The sequence below is a fragment of the Loxodonta africana genome, chromosome 22, assembly GCF_030014295.1.
Source record: "Loxodonta africana isolate mLoxAfr1 chromosome 22, mLoxAfr1.hap2, whole genome shotgun sequence".
NCBI lineage: Eukaryota > Metazoa > Chordata > Mammalia > Proboscidea > Elephantidae > Loxodonta > Loxodonta africana.
In genome coordinates, this window is record NC_087363.1 from 37,679,334 (window position 1) to 37,698,633 (window position 19,300).

Sequence of the window (19,300 nt, forward strand, 5' to 3'; positions counted from 1 at the left end):
GGGAAATCCCTATGGTCCTGCACCCTGAAACACTCCCATGGGAGATCCACATCAGGCTGGAGATGTTTCTGGTCGGATGCCAGGTGATGCCCTATCCAGGGCTGCACTTGGGCCCCTGTCTGCTTTGAACTGTGGGCAGCACACCCCAAGTTCAGACCCCAGCTGGGCCAAGACGGCAGACAATGTGCCTTTGTGAACTTAAGAAATTCAGCCTTGCGCAGAGAACAGAGGCCGCCAGAGTCTTCCCCAAGCCCCACATCTGAGACCTGGAATGTTGTTTTCAGTATATTTTGTTACCGTGGCTGTGGAGTTGAGTCTGGGGAGGGTAACTGCTCGCTAGTTCTCGCAGAAGGACAGACCTAGCTTTCTGCTCCTCCTGGTAACTGGTTTGGAGGCTGAGAGACAACAGATAATTTTTCTCCCCTCTTTCAGCATTTCTTTACACCTCTGACCTCTGCTTGTCGTTAGCCTAGGCGGGGACTTCAGGAGCTGAAGCAGCTCAGGGGCTTGTTTGGTTGCATCTTGGCTCCATCTTGGAACCACTGTAGCAATAACAACAATGGCAATAGTAGTAACGGCATAGCCCAGCTCTCCGCAGGCCTGAAAGCATGTAGCCATCACGTGGGGATCTTGCGAAGATGCCCTTTCCTAGGTCTAGGGTAGGGCCTGAGATCCTGGATCTCTAACCAGTTCCCCGGTGCTGCTGATGCTGCCATCGATCTGCGGGACCACACTTGGAGAAAAGGCGATGAATGATCACTGTTGATGAGGCAGTGGTGGTCCCATGTTAGAATTCTGAATAAGGAAGTTCATGAATCACTCTCTCCTCTGCTGCATGGCTCTGTTGAATTAACTGGAGCAGGGATTGTTCCCAAACCTTCAGCAGTGAGGGGTGACACATTGCCATACCTCCAGGGCCAGGCCATGACATAGTGAGGAGGTGGTCAGTGGGGCTGGGCACACTGGGGAGGCCAGGCCATGTCACTGTCCAACAGAGCATCCAAAGGGATGGTGGGCCCAGGGCTGCTACATCTCCCCATTGTGTCTAGAGAAACCAGATGGCCAGGTGCAAGTGCAAAAATGCCCACATTTAAAAACTATTGGCTCTTGCATGAACGTTCACGGTAGCTTTATTTGTACTAGTCTGAAACAAGAAACAACCCAGATGTGCTTCAATGGGTGAATGGCTAAACAAACGGTGGTATATCAACATCATAGAATACTAGCCAGCAATGAAAAGAAACAAGCTATTGATAGCATGTAACAACCTGGGTGGACCTCCAGGGAATTACGCCGACTGGAAAAAACCAATACCGACCTCCATACAGGAGACCTGGGTTCGATTTCTGGCTCGTACACCTCATGCGCAGCTACCACTTGTCTGTCCGTAGAGGCTTGCATGTTGCTGTGATTCTGAACAGGTTTCAGTGGAGCTTCTACACCAAGACAGACTAGGAAGAAAAGCCTGGCAATCTACTTCCAGATATTAGCCCGTGAAAACCACATAGAGCACAACAGTTCAATTTGCAACCGATCGTGGGGATGGCACAGGACCGGGCAGTGTTTTGTTCTGTAATGCATGGTGTTGCTGTGAGTCAGGGGCAGGCTGCAGCTGACAACAACCACAACAGGTACTGGGTGCCTGTAAGCGTAAGCCAGACCCCAAATCATGCCCTGTGCTTTATAAGCATCATCTCCTTGAATTTTTCCAAAGATACTATTGTTTTTATTTTGCAAATGAAAACCTGAGGCTCCAGAGAGGGCAGGTAACTTGCCCAAGGTCACGCAGCTGGAAGGCAGCCACTGCCACTTTGGAAAGGATGCAGATGGGAAAAGCCCTTTTCTGAACAGTGACCACAGTCCAAAAACCACAGGCGGCTTTTCAAGGGAGCCAAGTCAGATGTAAATCAGTGGCGAGCCTAGCAGGCCAAACTTGCTGACAGCCGGCAGTGTGTCAGATTAAGACCCACAGTGGGATTTGGTGCTGGTGGACTGGTGATGGGGGCGCCGTTGGGGGTGTTCACAGCTCCTGGAAGGCCAGCATGGGGCCTGCTGGAGTCAGGCTCACAGCCTCCCCCATTATTTAGACAAATTCCAGGGCAGAGCACTGGCTGGAAGGGCCGGCAGTGGGGCCTGGCACTGTAGTTACTTAAAGACTAATCCATCCTTGAAACCACTCAGGTGTTTTCCCCAGCTGGGGGCCTGGCTTGAGGACAGAGAGGCTGTGGTCTCCTGCCTGGCGAGGGTTTTATTTTTGCACTGAGCACCTGCCCTCAGGAACTAGGAAGAGTGGGACAGAGATTTAGAGATTTGTTTCTCAGCATGATTCCCGGACCCACAGCTCGGGAGTCACCTGGGAGCAGGTTAGAAAAGCAGGGTCTCGGGCCCCAGCCCAGATCTGCTGACTCAGGTTCCCTGGAGATGGGGCCTTGCAGTCTGTGTTTTAATGAGCCCTCCCAGTGATTCTATGCCTGTTTAACTTCGAGAAGGGCTGTTTTCAACATCTTGGCAGGATGCCTGGGTTGGGATCAGTCCTAACTTTTGCGATGCACATGTGATAGCTAGGGCTAGGGCCACGGGGGACCACAGATGTCATTTCATCTGTGTGCCTCTTTTTCTGAGTGTCAGAGAGATAAAGGGACATGCATAAAGTTATACAGCAAGATCAAGGCAGGGCGTGGGTCTGGCTTCTTAGGGTTGCAAGTGGCAGAAAACTGTTCAAACTAACCTAAAAAAAAAAAAAAAAAAGAACATTTATTGACTCCTAGCTGAAAAGCTCAGTGTATACTTCAGGCACGGCTGGATCCAGGTGCTGAGAGATGTCATTGGGAATCAGTTTCTTTTTCTCCACTTTTGGGCTCCGCGTCCCTCTGTGTTGGCTCCATTCTCCTTGGACTGCCTCTTGCTGCTCCAAGCAAACGCCCTCCCAACCTAGCAATCAGAGAAAGAGCCTTCTTTTTTCATAATATTTTTAGCAAAAGTCCCAGTCATCGCTCACATTATCCAGGTGGGAGCTTAAGTACTATCCTGGACAATCACAGCAGCCCCCTCTGATTGGCTAGGCATGGCTCACCACCCATCCCTGGAAGCGGGAGGTAGGATCAGCCCACCAGAACCCCATGGACTGAGAGCAGGGTGCATGGGTCTCCACGTGGAAGAGATGCCCACTGTCCCCAGAAGAAGTGCATGGGTGCCAGCAGGTGACCTAGTGCCGTTCTCACCTTCTTCTCTGAGCTGGGCTGGCTTCATGCACCTGGTAAGGTCTCACCCCAGACAAAATTATGCTATCTTTCCCCTGGCTCCCTTAACACTCCTTTTGTAATTGCGTTTGCAACATCCTAACTTCATCTTTCACGGTTTCCCTCTACCCTTGGTACAGTCCAGTATAGAAAAGTACCTGCTGGCACTTCCACCCCCTGCACCCGAGGCAGACATTGCTAATCTACCCTAGTCTTCATGGAGCCAGGTGTCCACCCAGGTATGGCTCCAGTCTCTGTGAGAGCAGGGAACTCAGCTGTCTTATTCAGTGCCATGTTCCTAGTGCCCAGAACAGTGCTTGGAACATAGTAGGTGCTCAGTAAATCGTTGACTGATTGTCCCTACCCTGCAGTGCCTGGAACCTGTGTGAGCTGCTGAAGGATGTCGTCTGGGACCAGTGCTTACTGACTCTGGTGTTTTTGAGTTCTGGGGAAGAGGCTTAAGGGCAAGGCTACAGGTATGAGGAGGAGGAAAGAAGAGGTTTAAAAAGAGAAGAAAGAAGTGCCCAGCTCTGGAGGCTTTCTCTGCCCCCCCCTCCCTCCATGACCCCCTTCTCTTGTCTGGTAATCCCAATTTAACTGTTCATTGAGCTTAGATCTTGGTTGATAAGGAGCCTTTCTTAGTTTTTACATTTTTAGATTCTGGGCAACCTCGAGCACCTCCAGCCTCAGGCAAGTAGCTTTGTTGGTGGACTGAGAAGCCGAGGTGACCTGTCCCCACTTGTATTACTTCCCCAACTGAGTTCCAAAGAACAAGAGGTGTTATATTAAAAAAAGGGGATCTATGGGCAGTCATACTGGAGACCCCTCAGCTCAGCAAAGGTCCGCAGGTTTCCTTGGCGGTCCTTCTCAGAGCCTCTGAAAGGTTGGTAAGCATCATGGTCTCCAAGAACCTGGGGCTTCCGGGGCCTCCCACAAACCCTCCAGCTAGCCTTGGTGCTTCCTTGAGCTCATGCGGGGGAGTCTGTCACAGGCCTGGTCTCCTGATTGAGCTTGGGGGGCTGTCAGGGCTAGGGGCAGCCACCCATAGCCCTTTTCCCATGTGACCACTGGCTGGGCCCCTGCCTCTCTCAGCACAGGCAGGAGGATGCCTGGCGATTAGCCAGTTCTTGCTGCCCACTGGGTTTCAGGGACACAGCACCCAAGAGATGGGTGTGTGGGAGTGTATGTGTGAGCGCATATCTGCACGTGTGTCTGCGTTTGTGTATATTTGTGCGTCTCTGAGAGCGTATGTGTGCATGTGGTTCTGTGTATGTGACAGTGAGCTTCTATGTGAGTGTGAATATGTGTGTCTGTGTATGAGTGCACGTCTGAGTGTGGGTCTGTGTAACACTGTGCGTGTGAATGCCTCTGTGTGTGTGCGTGTCTGTGCATGAGAGTATATGCGAGTGTGTGAGTCTGTGTGTGACACTACATGTGTGAACGTGTGTGTCTGTAAGAATATACATGTGTGTCTGACTGGGAGGCTGTGTGTCTGTGAGAGCATATGTGTGTATGTGTGTGTGAGCATGTGTATATGAGAATGTGAGTGTGTGTGCGTGTGAGTGTGTGTGGTGTAAGCCAGAGTGTCCCAGCTTTCTCAGTCTCCGTGTTGATATGACCCTTCTCCAGCACATGCTATGTTTGGTGGTCACAAGTGAGAAGAGGACTTCCTGTGCACAGTCAGTCCCTGATGGAATCTTCTTTCCTTCTTTGCTTCCTCTCTTTGCAATAGGTCAGGAACAACCGTCCTTTCTGAGGAGACTTCAAAACGTAAGTGGCATCTTGATCTTGTCTGTGATGGTGTTGTCTTGCTGATGTGTGGTGGGTGACCTGAGGTGGGAACCCCAGGAAGAGAGGACAGAGCCCCCGAGATGCCAGGACCTGGTTCACCCATCACCTCCGAGTGGTGGTCCCCAGGCCTGGGTTGGCCACCTATGCCCACTCAGACCCCACGTGGGAGGTGGCCCAGCCAAAAGGCCAAGCACTGGTTGTAGAGTCCTGGCTGGGTCCCATCCTGACCCTGCTACAGCACCACCTCGGGCAAGTACGCTCCTCACTTCTCTCAGCCGGTTTCCTTGTTTGCAAACTGGATAACGAGGCTGTATTCAGACCCTGCTTTGCCTCTGGAAGGCTCTAAGGCAGCTTCATGGCGTGGTTATTCTGAGGATTAGGAGTGAGATGTATAGGAAAGGGTGAGCTTGGCTCCTCACAGAGCACAGGCAAGATATTCCAGAAATCGGGGCTGTTGGCACAATTGTTTTCTTTTTAGACTTTTTATTAAAAAAAAAATTGAAAACCTTCAGAAAAGTTGTAGGAGTATTACAGTGACTTCCCATCTCCCCATCCACTTAGATTTTCCTCTTGTTATATCTCTGCCACACCTGCTTCGTCTGTCTATAATATATACTGTCAACGTAGGCACGTCATATTCTTCTCATGCCTTTTTTTGCTGAATCACTGGGGAGTAAGTTACCGGCCCGATGCTCCTTTACCCCTAAGCCTTCTGCGTAAATTTTGTACGAACAAGGCCGCTCTCTCATAATACTCCAGCACAATTATCAACTCCAGGACATTTAACATCGACAGAATTCTTTTATCTAATCTGCGGGCCTTAATGGCATCTTGTTGATTGTCTCCATGTTTACAGCAACTTTTTTTTTTTTTTTTTTTCTTCCAGTTTAGGATCATAGTAATGCTTTTAAAAGGAGTTTAATGGGGCAAGAACCTGCCCTTTGTGCGACTGTCTTATCTTGTTCACCCTGGTTTGGAACGTTGTCTTGGTTACTATTGAAAGTCTCTTAATCAGGACATTCAGTAAGAAATACATTTTACAACAGGATGCAGTGAGAGCTCACACACGTAGACGTGTGAAACCGAGACCAAAGTTTCACCAAACAGGCCTGTGGTCACCATCTGCACTGCCCTATTCCATTTGGTTCTGTTCCATAAACATGATAGTCCTGACTCTACACTGATTTCACGGCCTGCTAGTAGATCCTACTCTGGAATTTGAAGACTTTCGCTTTCTGGGCAGAAATTTCTAGGAGGTAAAGTAGTGCCCCCGGCCAGATTCCCACTGGTCCAGGGAAATGCGGGTCGGATAGGGAGTCCCTGGGTGATGCAAATGGCTAACGCACTTTGCTGCTAACTGAAAGGTTGGAGGTTCAGGTCCACTCAAGTCACCTCGAAAAAAAGCCTTGACAATCTCCTTCCAAAAACTCAGCCACTGAAAACCCTATGGAGCACAGTTCTACTCTGACACCCACGGGGTCACCATGAATTGGAGTCGACTTGATAGCAACAGGTTTTCTGAAGCCACACTGAGAAAAAAGCCACTTTGTGGCCCCAACGATCGGTTGCCCTCAGCCCAGGTCCTCTGTCATGAGCAGCCACAGACCGCCCACCCCAGGGAGATGTGTTCTTCACCCCATGACGCTGGCCGTGGAAAATCAGACAGGTGTGCCCTTGGTGTCTCCTGCCTCTCTGAGCAGCTGTGGAGTGGGCATGAGGATAACCTTCGGCATCTGCCTCCAGAATGATCATTGTAATCCTAATCAATGTCAATACTTACAATTGCCAACATTTATGGAAGTCGTCACTGTGTGCTCATTTAAGATGGTGCTAAGAGGTTCAGTATGTATTAGCTCATTTCATTCTAGAACCCTGTGAGATGGGTACTCTTACTCTTTCTGTAAAAGCGACAGATGAATTTATTGAGTGCTTACTCTGCGTGTCGGGCATTGCTAAGCACTTTGTGAACTCATGCTGTCTTCCTATAGCCCTGTGAGGTGGGCACGGACATTATCTCCGTTGTCCAGGTGAGGAAACTGAGGCTCAGAGAGATGAGTGTACTCCCCCAAGGTCACACAGCTGGGAAGGATTTGAGCCCCGGTTGATCCGATGCTGCTGTGCACACTGCCCAACACTGCCCGGCCCACCTCCATGCTGGGCGTAGGCGCCCGGTCCAGCACCTTCTCTAGGCCTGGCTGCTGGTTAATGAGTAGCAGAGGGCAATGGGGAGCAAGATACCTGCTGCTGTGAAGCTGGAATGTGACTTCTGCTTCCAGATAAAGACGGTCTTGTGCAAGAAGCCCCAGCCCCCACCCAGGCTGGTGGCTTTATAGGTGGTAAACGGATGGAGTCCAGCCATTGTTCCTCTTTTTCGAGGCTTGCTGATCTGTCTGCACTGAGGTGGGAGCCCATTTTATAGGAGAAGCAGCTGAGGCTAAAAGGTGGGTTTGCTCTCAGGCCTACCTGATGCCTCCTCCAAGCAGCCCTCTTGGTTTAGTCTTTCTGTAAGAGCTCCCTGGCTCCCTGACATGGTGGGCAGTGGGATTTGGAGGTGGAGTCTTTAGAGGACCAGGATGGAAGAGCAGAAGCTATCACCTCTGAAGTGTGAGGACTACTAGTGTTTGTCTCTCCTGTCTGGGGTGGATCACTGGGTGCCTTTGACCTTCAGATTTCTATCTGAGAAAGGGGGTGATAATTGCTCATGAGCCCCTCACAGGGTCCTGTGCCACTAGGTAGAGATTATGAAGTGAAGAAGTAACCAAAATGACTTAGTCAAGGTTCTCTAGAGAAACAGAACCAGTGGGGAATTGGCTTATGCAGTTGTGGGGCCTAGGAAGTCCAAAATTCGTAGGTCAGGTGAAAGGCTTATATGCCCAAGTCCATAGGTCAGGTGATGGGAAGAGTGAAGAGTGAGGGAGTTCTGACAAAATGTCTATTTATAGTCTCGAGGCAGAGCACACCCTAGGAAAATACCCCTTTTGCTCTTAAGACCTTCAACTGATTAGATGAAGCCCATCCATATTATGAAGGATAATCTGCTTTGCTGAAGGCCAACTGATTTAATCACGCGGAACTACTTCGTAATAGCAACTAGACTAGCGTTTGACCAAATATCTGGGCACCATAGCCTAGCCAAGTTGACACATAAAATTAACCGTCACGGTCCACCCCTTGACTGCTTGGCACCCACATGCATCTCCTTAAACCATACATAATTTGCAAATAAAGACAATAACAAAGCCCTACTTTGCCTAATATGATACAGCTATTATCCTGCATTACCATTAAAAATGCACTAACCCCTTTTCCAGAGATGATGCAGAGTTAATGCATCTTATGTTTTATGATATATAATGGAATAAGAGAGGGAGGAAAACAAAGATTTACATATGCAAATCCATGTCTGTGCTGTGTGGGAGTGTCAAGTAAAATTAATCAAAATCCCATTTTTTCCACTTCTCTGTTCAGTTCTGACAACAACTGCCCTCACAGCACTTATTTCTCTGACCCTAGCTACCTAGATGGAAACCCTGATGGCGTAATGGTTAAGTGCTATGGCTGCTAACCAAAGGGTCAGCAGTTCGAATCCGCCAGGCGCTCCTTGGAAACTCTGTGGGGCAGTTCTACCCTGTCCTATAGGGTCACTATGAGTCGGAATCGACTCGACGGCACTGGGTTTTACTGGAGCTACCTAGAGCGAGGCCAGACCTCATAAGTTAAAAAGACACCATCCTTCAGACTGCCAAATAGGCAGATGCCAGCCACAAGTTTGGGGAGTCCCCACAACACCCTCATTTCTGAGCTGATGGCCTCCAAATTCAGGGGTTTTCCTCTGTTCCTTTAAGATTCTAGCTGCAAGTTCAGGGTTCTCCTGAGCTCTCTTACTTCTTACCTGCTGGCTCCCACTAATCCCTTGGTATCTTAGTTATCTAGTCCTACTATAATAGAAATACCACAAGCAGATGCTTTAACAAAGAGAAATTTATTCTTTCACAGTCTAGGAGGCTAAAAGTCCAATTTCAGAGTGTCAGGTCCAGGAGAAGGCTTTCCCTCTCTGTTGGCTCTGGTAAGATCCTTGTCATCCATCTTCCCCTGGTCTAGGAGCTTCTCAGCGCAGGAACCTTGGGCCCAAAGACACGCTTCCCTCCTGGTTCTTCATTCTTGGTGGTATGAGGTCCCCCTGTCTTGCTGCTTACTGCTCTCTTTTCTGTCTCAAAAGAGATTGACTCAGGACACAGCCTAACCTTGTAGATTGAGTCCTGATGCCTCGTTAACATAACTGCCTCTTATCCTGCCTCATTAACATCATAGAGGCAGAATTTACAACACACAGGAAAATCACATCAGATGACAAAATGGTGGACAGTCACACAATACTGGTAACCATGGCCTAGCCAAGTCACCACACATTTTTGGGGGACACAATTCAATCCATAACCTCAGGCTCCAGAATTATCTGGAATGACTCACAGAACTCACAGAAAGTGCTATACGTACAATTACAGATTTATTATAGCAAAAAGGATACATGCCGGGATCAAAACAAATAAGATGCACAGGGCAAGGTCTGGGAGGGCTCCCAGCACGAAGCTTCCATCTCCCAACAAGGGCAGGATCATTCTCCCTCCACCAACCGGGAAGCTCCATGGGCTTCCCAACAGGCTTCCTGATCCACAGCTTTTACTGGCTTCAGATTGGATCAGCACCCCCCTACCTCCCCTGATGTCAGCTGATAGGAGGCCACATGGTTGTCTTTCTGGTTAGGCCAGCTCCACGCATTAGCACAAACCCCCAGGTGTGGTCTAGAGGTCTAGATAACAAAGGCACTTTAACTACTTAGGAAATTCCAAGGGTTTAGAGTTATCTCTCAGGAACAAATTACTTGAGATAAGTAATTCTTTACTCCACATATACACACACAAAAATATATTAACAAAACAAGGAAGAAATACTCATAATAATTACAGTCCTCATGTCTGCAACTAGTCACATGGTCATAGCTGATATTTATAGCTTCCTTTTTCCACTACCCATTCCATATTCCCTTTGTCCTCAGCAAGCACCTCAGCTGGCTGTTCTTTACCTTCATCCCTGAGGGGTCTGGGCCATTAGTACTCAGTTGTGCCTGAGTTATTATTTATGAGCCAGCCACAAAAATTGTTCCTGACAGGGACAGTCCATGTAGTGGACAGTCCGTGGAGCTGAAGAGCTGATCCCGGGTTCAAATTCAGGCTCTGGACCATGCCAGCTGTGTGTCCTTGAGGGAAATCGCTGAACCTCTCTGAGCCTCAGCTTCTTCACCTGTAAAATGGAACAATAACTGCACCCAAGAGGATTAGAAAGACAGCAGCATCAGGGGTAAGGTAACTTCATCACTTTGATGACAGTAGTTTTGAAGCCCCCATGTGCCGAACAATTTTAGCGCTAAGCACCCACGTACAGTTTCTCATCTCATCCTCCCAGGTGGGGCCCCTTAGAGCAGCCCCCTTCAGCTAACAGAGTTGGCCCCAAGTGTCTTGGGACTATCCCCAAAAATCTGATCCACCCTCCCTGGTACCTCGGATAATTTAAGGAAGATAGGAGATTTTTAACAGCAGAACCTCTCAAGGGTTGGTATGAGATTTTTCTTGGGGCCTTTCCTGCTTCCCCCAACAGGCCTGTAAACTTTGGCAAGGTGGGGCTTACACAACAGACCTGTGACTTCTAGTGTCCTTGGAAAATGCCAGCTTCAGGCCTGTTACACAAGAGCGTTAAGCTCGCCCTTCCATCCAGGGAGAGGCCAAGATAATTATAAAATGATACTTATTGTTTGTTTGCCCTGATTATACAAGTACCATAATATGTTTTTAATACAGAAAACTGGGAAAGCCAAGAACAGTCTAAAGAAGAAAAGAAAACTCCTCCATGTTCCCACATCCAAAGATAACCATGGTGTGGCCTAACAGTGGGTGAAGAGAAATAGTTTTAAATTTTCTTGTCAAAGTTGAGTTCACAACTTTGGGAACCTACCTTCCCCTCAAGTAACATTTCTGAGCATTTTTTGGGGGGGAGGTCTTTGATCTTCTAAGTTCTTAAAGGGCCGCATTGGGCTTGTGGGCCATATAGTCTCAACTGCAATGGTAGGACAACCCAACCACAGATAACATGCAAATGAATGGGTGTGGCTGCGTCCCAGTAAAATTTTATTTGCAAAAACAGACCACTGAATTTGGCTCGGGGACCCACAGTGTGGTGGTGTAGCAGTTAAGAGCTACAGCAAGCGGTCGCTGCCAACCAAAAAGGTCGGCAGTTCGAATCCACCAGCAACTCCTTAGAAACCTTATGGGGCGGTTCTACTCTGTCCTATAGGGTCGCTATGAGTCGGAATCAACTCGAAGGCAATGGGTTTAGTTTTGGGGTTTGTGTGTGTGTGTGTGTAGTAGTGGATTGTTTAGGTAAACTCTTTCTTTAATCTAGTGATGGGGGTCTGGCCATTTGCAGTTTGTCTTTCTTGTAAACCACTCTGCAGTGAACATCTTCCAGTTTCCAGTGGGCGTCTTTACACACGGGCCTGGTCAAGAAGTTGGGATTGCAAGGCTAAAGGGGGTGCACATTTGTAAGATTCTGGACACCTGGTGCCCAATAATTGCCCTTCTAGTAAGTAGTTCCCCTAATTTGCACTCCCATCAGCCATCAGTCGCAGCCGCAAAGGCATCAAGAGCGAGTGGGCAACTCCCTGGCCCCTGCCTTCAGGGCTCTAGGGAACAGAGGGTGTCAGATCACCCATCACAGACAAGCAGCTCCCTGTCCACCAGCCTGCCTCATTTGGGGAAGGAAATGGTTATGAATACTGCACCAGACTTGGGGGGCGGGGAGGGTAAAGAACCACCCTTTAGAGAGAGGAGCTTCCTGGTTAAGACCTTGGGCTCAGCTGTACCGTGAGCCTAGGTGTGGATGTCATTCCATCTCTACCTTGCTGTGTGACCCTGGGTACATCGCTTAATCTCTCTGGGCCCCAGGGTCCTCTGTTAAAATGGGCTTGATGTAGAATCTCCTTTCTCTGGTCGTTGTATCAGGGGAGAACAACTGTGAAAATTCTTGGGACAGTGGCTGGCACATAATACTTACTCCATAAATGGCAGTTGTCATTATTGTGAATCCTAGTGCTAGTATTGTTGTTATTTTTGACCGCTCTATCTCAGAGGAGTCTGGATATATGGACAATAATAGCGTTTGCAGTCCTTTGCAGTTCTCAAATTTTTTCCGTCTTTAGTACTTATATCGTCTTGATAAAGTAGTTACTACTATCTCCATGTTACAGATGAAAAAGTTGAGGCTTGAAGAGGCGGTGACAAACTCGAGGTCAGCCATGTGTCAGGACAGGAGAGGATCCTGAGTTTGGACTGGGAGACCAGGACGCATAGGTGCCTCCTCTCCTCTGGCTTTACCTGTGGCGGGAAAGCTTGGGCCTCAGGTTGAGGAATGACTCCTTGGGTGTATCTTCCTGTCTTGGCCCTCAGCCAAAACAAGGGTCTAATGGGAATTTCTTCAGGGAGAGGGTATTTTTCCCCAGAAACTTACAGGGCCTTTCAGAGACCGGAGCAGCCCACCGTGGTGAAACCTGAGACAGGTTTCCAGAAGATATTCCTATCTGTTAGTCTGTTCTTAACCAGCAGAAACCCAGGGTTCCAAAAGCAGGAGCCTCTTGGATCCCTGGGGGCAGACAGCTTCTGGGTTTGGAGGGGCTGGCTCCCTGGGGCTCTCCTAAAGAAGGGTGCCCTGGGATTAGTATTCAGGCCCAGCTACCCGGAAGGACCCCTCGGCACCTCCTTTACCCACCCATTTCCCCACCAACTTTCTGGGGGACCTTGGGCAAGTCACTTCCCCTCTCAGGACCCTGGGTTTCCTCGTGTGTAAAACAAGGGGTCTGGATTCATTTGTTCCCAGAGTAGCTTCTCTCAGAATGGCAGTATTAAGCTTGGGACTTGAATCTCAGCTGTTCCATTTTAGCTGTGTGGCTGGTATGAGTGGCCTTCCTCTCTGAGCTGAGCATTCTGTAAGACCTGCAGAAGTGTATGTGCACCCAGGTCTGGGTGGGTGTTCAGGAAAGCTCTGCCCCCGCTTGGTCTGCAGCTCCTTGAATAGCTTGGGTGGGGCCTGCATACTGAGGCTTCTCACCCTCCCACCTTAGTCCCTAGGAGTAGCCCCAGGTATTTTTTTGGTGGCCTGATCCTCTGTCCTTCATTTCCCAGACCCCAGTCGGGTTCTCTCTTGCCTCCAAATTCCCTTTCCCTCCTCATTTATCTCCTCATCCCTCAGCTCCTCATCCCTCTGAGGTTCCCACCAGGGCTGCCATGTTGTGAAGGGCTCACACCTCTTCCCCTTGGTGCCCCCCGACACAGTCAGGCCAGTGTGGTTCATGTTTATCTCTTCGGGGTCATGCTGTGAGCGCCTGCCTGTTTCACTGCCCTGCCATCCCCTCACCTCCCGGTCTTTTCTGGGGCCCCATCTGCTCAGGCCATCTCCCCCAAATGGGGGCTGTCTCTTGTCCACCGAGTTCCTGAGGCCCATTGAGACCAGGTTCTGATGAGGAATCTGAGGCTGGATCCAAATCAGGTGGAAGATGCTGTGATCGATTAGCAATGTCTGTCAAGGGGGCAGGCTAGATGAAGGTGGCAGGAAGGCCGTCTGAGGGATATCCTTCTAAGGGACACCTGCTTTGGAAAAACCACGTGGAAACAGGAGGAACAGAGAGGACTGTCATAAGTGTGAGACAGCCAGCAGGCAAGAGGCTTCTTGTGGGTGGGAGGAAGAAGCGTGTCTAGGAACAAGTGTGACCATTAGGTCAGAGTCATGTAATTTGCACTCAGTAGAGGGTTTCAGTCCAGACAGCCAGAGAGCAGAGGATTTGATCACTCTTATTCCCTGAGTCTCATATTTTGTGCCAAGGGGCGGATAACACAGAGATCCCTAAGGACATTCTGCATAGGGTTGCCAGATAAAATACAGAGCACTCAGTTAAATTAGAATTTCATATAAACAGCCCCTACAATATTTGCTAAATCTGGCAACCCAAGCTCTAGAGCCTCATTCATCCAGTAGCCCAGGGAGGAAACGGTTATTCAAGGAAACTCATAGAACTGTTTCTTGAGGACTGGGATCTTGTGACTCTAGTCTCAGTGGACTCTAGTCCTGGTCTTGCTACCCCAGACCTCTGTTTCCTCACCCAGAGAACAAGGGATCAGCCTGGTCGATTTTACTAGGTCCAGCTCTGATTTAGAGATGGTCACTGAGCACCTGCTACGCCGCAGAATATTACCATCGTTTCCTTGCCGGGGCTCGGAGGGGCAGCAGCGATGTCACCAAGACTGCACAGTGAGAGATGGGTTTGCTGGTGTCAGAGCCCATGTTCCTTGCCTGTCCTCTTCTTAGGGGCACTGCCTGTAGAGCATTGGTGCCCTTTCCAGACTTGTCCCCCAGACCTGCCCCAGCCCCTGGGATGACCTCACACGTGAATGAACCAAGTCACTCATTCAATGTTCGTTCATTTGTTCCACTCGCAAGTATTTATTGAGCACCACTATTTACTAGGTGCAGTGCTAGGCAGCAGGGACAGAAGGGCGAACAAAGCAGGTGAGATGCTCACAGCCTCGGGAAGGGGCGGTATAAACCACCACCAAAAACCAAACCAAACCCATTGCCGTCAAGTCAATTCCAACTCATAGAGATCCTATAGGACAGAGTAGAACTGCCCCATAGGGTTTCTAAGGAGTAGCTGGTAGATTTAAACTGCCGACCTTTTGGTTAGCAGCTGAGCACTTAACCGCTGCTCCACCAGGGCTCCATAAGTGACCACACAAACAATTATTCAGTTGCAAAATGGGATGAAGGTCCCAGAGACTCAGACAGTGTGTATAACTGGGAGGTTGGGCCTTGTCTCAGGACGGCAGAGGGGAAAGATCTGGAGATGTGAGCCACTCCTCCTCATGAACCTGCCTGCCTCCACTTTTCCCATCCTTCCTCCCTCATAAAGGGCCTCTGAGGCTTAGAGAGGTGCAGTGACCTGCCCAAGTTCACACAGCACCCTGTAACATCGGGCCCCTGCTCCTCTCAAGTCCACTTTCTTGTCGTGCTGTCAAGGGAACAGTCTGACTGTGTGATCTCGTGCAAGTCACGTCCTCTGCTTAGGCCTCAGTTGCCCCATCTGTAAAATGGGGACAGTGTTCTCACTGGGTTAACTGCTGCACCTATGAGAAAACACTTTGGTGTACTGAAAAGCTTGCTGCAAATATTTCTTATTAATATATCTTATTAATAATGCACTTTAGGGGGTGATTTAGTTACATTTAACAGTCTAGACACTCAGCAAAGACTCATACTAAAAGAGACAAAACTAGAGAGCATGCAAAAAGATGTTGCTGCCAGACAAGATCCCCGAGGTGGCTGCTTTTTGGCCCTGATCCCCACACGTCTCTGAATATGACCCAGCCTGGGAGCACCATAGCTGAGGAACGTGCCTGTGGGACGTTTCTGGAGAGAAAGATCACCCCAACTTTTTAAAGCTCATGGTGTGGAGACCTTTCATTTCCCCTTGTCCTTTCCAGTGTAGGACCATCCGAGAACTTTACAAGTTTTCATCCCCCTTCCAGGCCTGCTGAGAGGGGAAAGGCCCAGGCAAGAGTATGTGATGTCAGGGAAAGTTTGGGGAAAACCTCTACGCATCTGAAAATTGAGAGTGAAAGTCTGATCATCCAGTCATCAAAAAGTTGTGTACTTTTCCTGTGACCCGGGCCCTGGGGACCGGAGATGGCAGCACTGTGTTCCAGGTATCGGGAAGACCTTGTAAATCAGGCATCCATCAGCACACCTCTTGAGGGTGCTTTGGCACATAAAGTTGGAAAAACTTGAATAACAAAGAAAAGCACGCCAGGTGGGGATGAGGCAGGAAAACATTACCAGAAGGGAAAGGGCACATGCAAAGGCCCGGAGGCAGAGTGAAAGTGTGGACTGAGTGTTCTAGATGCATAGGAGCATGGCTTGGTTGGAGCGTCGTGTCTGCAGGACAGTGGGGAGGGCGGAGGAGCTGGACATGTCGGTGGTCTAGCTTGATGACCTCAAATGTGACTGAGCAGTTGTCTCAGTGCACTCTGGGGAAACAGTCTAGAACCAGAGGGCATTAAATTATCAATGGCCGCAAGTGCCGCTTAAAGGTCGTGGCTGTTGTTTAGTTGTTTTGACAACTGGCTTCTGCTCAGGAAGAAAAACAGACAAGCCCAGCCCTCGCCCAAACAGGTGTAGGAGAATCACAGAGTCCCAGGGGGAAACCCACTCTAATGAGATTTCTAACCTACTTCTGCTGACTCACGTGGTTTTGGGAAAGTGTGAAGTCCCTCAGGAGTGGTGGAGGAGGGGCAGCACCAATTAGTGCGGCTCCATTTGGATGCTGATTGTTTGACACAGAACACCAGATGGAGAAACTGTTTCTCTGTTTTGCCTGCGTGGCGGATCTTGAGCCCTGAGAATTTCAGTTTCAGCCTCTCCCAGCACTTAGCTTGATGCTAGGAAGGGGCTTAGTCAGTGTTTGCTGCACAACTGCATGCAAGGGAAGATGCCAGATCTTTCTCCTGAGAGCCAGTTCACGCGTGTGTTGCAGCACTTCCGTCTGTCTTCCCCCGTGTCATGTGAGATGGCCCATTTTACAGGTGATGCAACTGAGGCCCCAAGAAGGAAGTGACATTTCCGAGGTCACCCTCACAGCTGGCAAGTGGCAGATTTAGGTTCCAACTAGAATCTTTTATGACGATGCAGCAGAGGCACAGATGGAACCAGGCGAGGTATATTTGGGGAGCAAAGTCTCGCAGGGACGTCCCTGCTGGAGGACTCAGAGAATAAGGCTGGAGAAGTGACAAAGGCCCTTCCTCCTCACCCACAGTGTCCGGGAGGCGTTATGTGGAACTCAGCCATCTGGGGGTCAGCAGGAACTGACTGACCAAGTAAATGGATGAGTTAATTAAAAAAGATGGCGGCTCTCTTTTCTATTTATAGTTGTGGCCTAAATCTCAAGGATCCTTGTACCCAAGGAGTGCAAAGGAGACTTTTTCAGATGGCCCAGGCCATCTACCAGGTGAATAAGCTGATTAGGTCCCTGGGCTGCAGCAGGATGGGACACTGCAGGAGGGCCAGGTGACAAACATGCAGAGGAGGCATACAGGGGTGGGGGTAATAAGGGGGCGTGCAAGGGGCAGGCAGGGAGGCAACAAGTACATTTCTATAAAGAGTGTGGGCTGGGAGACAGAACACCTGCGTTCTTCTCTCCCTTCCCATCATCAGCTCATTGAGATTAGACACACCCTGGACATAAGCTGCCTGACTGCTCAGGCCCCGCTGAATTTTAAATGGTTAAGAACTCCACTCTGGTGAGAGGGAGCAGTATTTAGTCATCACGGCAGGTATACCTGATGGTCACTATTAGGAGTTAAATGAGACATGGCCATGTAGTATCCCAGAGCCCAGTGGTTAAGGACCCGGGATCCAAGACTCTGGAGTCCGCCCCTGCATGGCTGTGCAACCTTGGTCAAGTCACTTGGCATCTCTGAGCCAAAGTTTCACATCTGCGAAGTGAGGGAAGATCCCTCCCTTATCTCATCGGGTGGTTGGGTGGCTGGAAAGGGCCAGGCAAGATGAGGCCTGGCCCACCGAGCTCAGCCTGGGGTGCTGGAGCCCTTCACCGGTATTGGGCTGCGTGATTTGGGGATTTTGCCTGCAATTAAAGCATTTCAGGTGTGTTTTTTGTCATCTCAAAATCTCTGAAAATACAATGGCGTCATTATCTTTGGACCAATTAGGAGATAGTGAAATAAATAAGGAAGGAAATGTGAAAAATATTTAGCAGAATTAAACCATTACTATTTTTATTATCTAGTGTCTCAATGATCTAGTGCTGCTGTTAACAGAAATACCACAAGTGGGTGGCTTTAATAAACAGAATTGTATTTTCCTCACAGTTGAGGAGACTAGAAGTCCAAATTCAGGGTGCTGGCTCAGGAAGAAGGTTTTCTGTCTCTGTCAGCTCTGGAGGAAGGTCCTTGTCTCTTTTTGAGCTTCTGCCCCTGGGTGATCTTCGTGCATCTTGGCATTTCTCTTCCACCGACTCTGTTTACTGGCTTGCTTGTTTAATCTTACATCTCAAAAGAGATCGACTCAAAACACACCCTACACAAACCCTCTCTCATTAATACGACAAAGACAACTCAAATAGGATTATAACTACAGGCATAAAGATTAAGATTTGCAACGTATTTTGTGGGGACACAATTCAGTCCATCACAGCTAGTATTATATAAAGTGCTCAGCACAGTGCCGGACACACAACATCAGCTGCTATTATTATTCCTACCACTGCTATTATTTCAAGGGACTGAGAGCAGTTGGAATTAGGAGAATGGAAGTGTTGCTACGACAATGGTAAAACAGGTCCCTTCTCATCCCTGCCTGGGATGAGGTCTGTCCTTGCTCTTGTGCAGTCTGTAACCTCAATCTGTTGAGGGTCACCAATGAAGAAACAAGGCTTACAACTGAGTAATGAGCTACTTGTTCTGCAGAGTCCGGCAGGGAATGGTCAGGGAAGGCTTCCTGGAGGAGGTGCCATTGGAGAAGTACAGGCACGTGTATTCTAGGGCCTGGGACAGCCTCCCAGACGCCAGCTATGTGTGCGATGAGAACCCGAGTTCCAGGATTACAGCACCCATCTCTGATTTTAGTGCTGCTAAGAGCTTTCCTCATTGGCGTTTTCTGGACAACATAGTCTCCAGGCCCCCTCCACAGTGAAGCCCCTCAACCCTGGGCTGTGACCTGCACTGTGACCTCATCGCCAGGTACTCTGAGTCTAGAACCCAGGTTCTGGGCCTCCTCCACTCCACTCCCTGTTTCCCAGTGCCCTGCGATGTCCCCGCAGCTCACAGAGTCCTCTGTCCCTTTACAGAACCACACCCGGCTGCCCTCTATGACGTGCCCTGTGAGGTCACTGACAGCCATGGTTACCTGGGAAACAGCGTTAGGGTGTCAGCGTGGGAGAGGGAGCAGGGACAAATGGGGAAGCCCTTCAGTGCTTCCTAGCTCTCGGGGACCTGTGTGGCCTGGCTGGGGGCCTGGGGGTCTTTCTCAGAAGTGTCTGGCTTGGAGCAAGGCATGGCTCCCCTTGCTGAGGACCACCTGCCCGAGTCCCCCCCAGTCAGCCCCCAATGGCAGCCTCTGCTTTCCACCACTTGAGCCCACATCCTTGCTCAGTGGAG

General features: G+C 49.5%; 1 protein-coding gene across 3 annotated transcripts in view; it reads left to right on the plus strand.

Annotated features, from left to right (window-relative positions):
• Window positions 1–19,300, plus strand: part of SLC6A6 (solute carrier family 6 member 6) — a 93,731-nt gene that overhangs the window by 10,222 nt on the left and 64,209 nt on the right. For all 3 annotated transcript variants that reach the window (XM_023547868.2, XM_023547869.2, XM_023547871.2), the window contains exon 2: window positions 4,972–5,009. The gene's annotated coding sequence lies outside the window, so the exon portion shown is untranslated. The remainder of the gene's footprint in view (window positions 1–4,971; window positions 5,010–19,300) is intronic.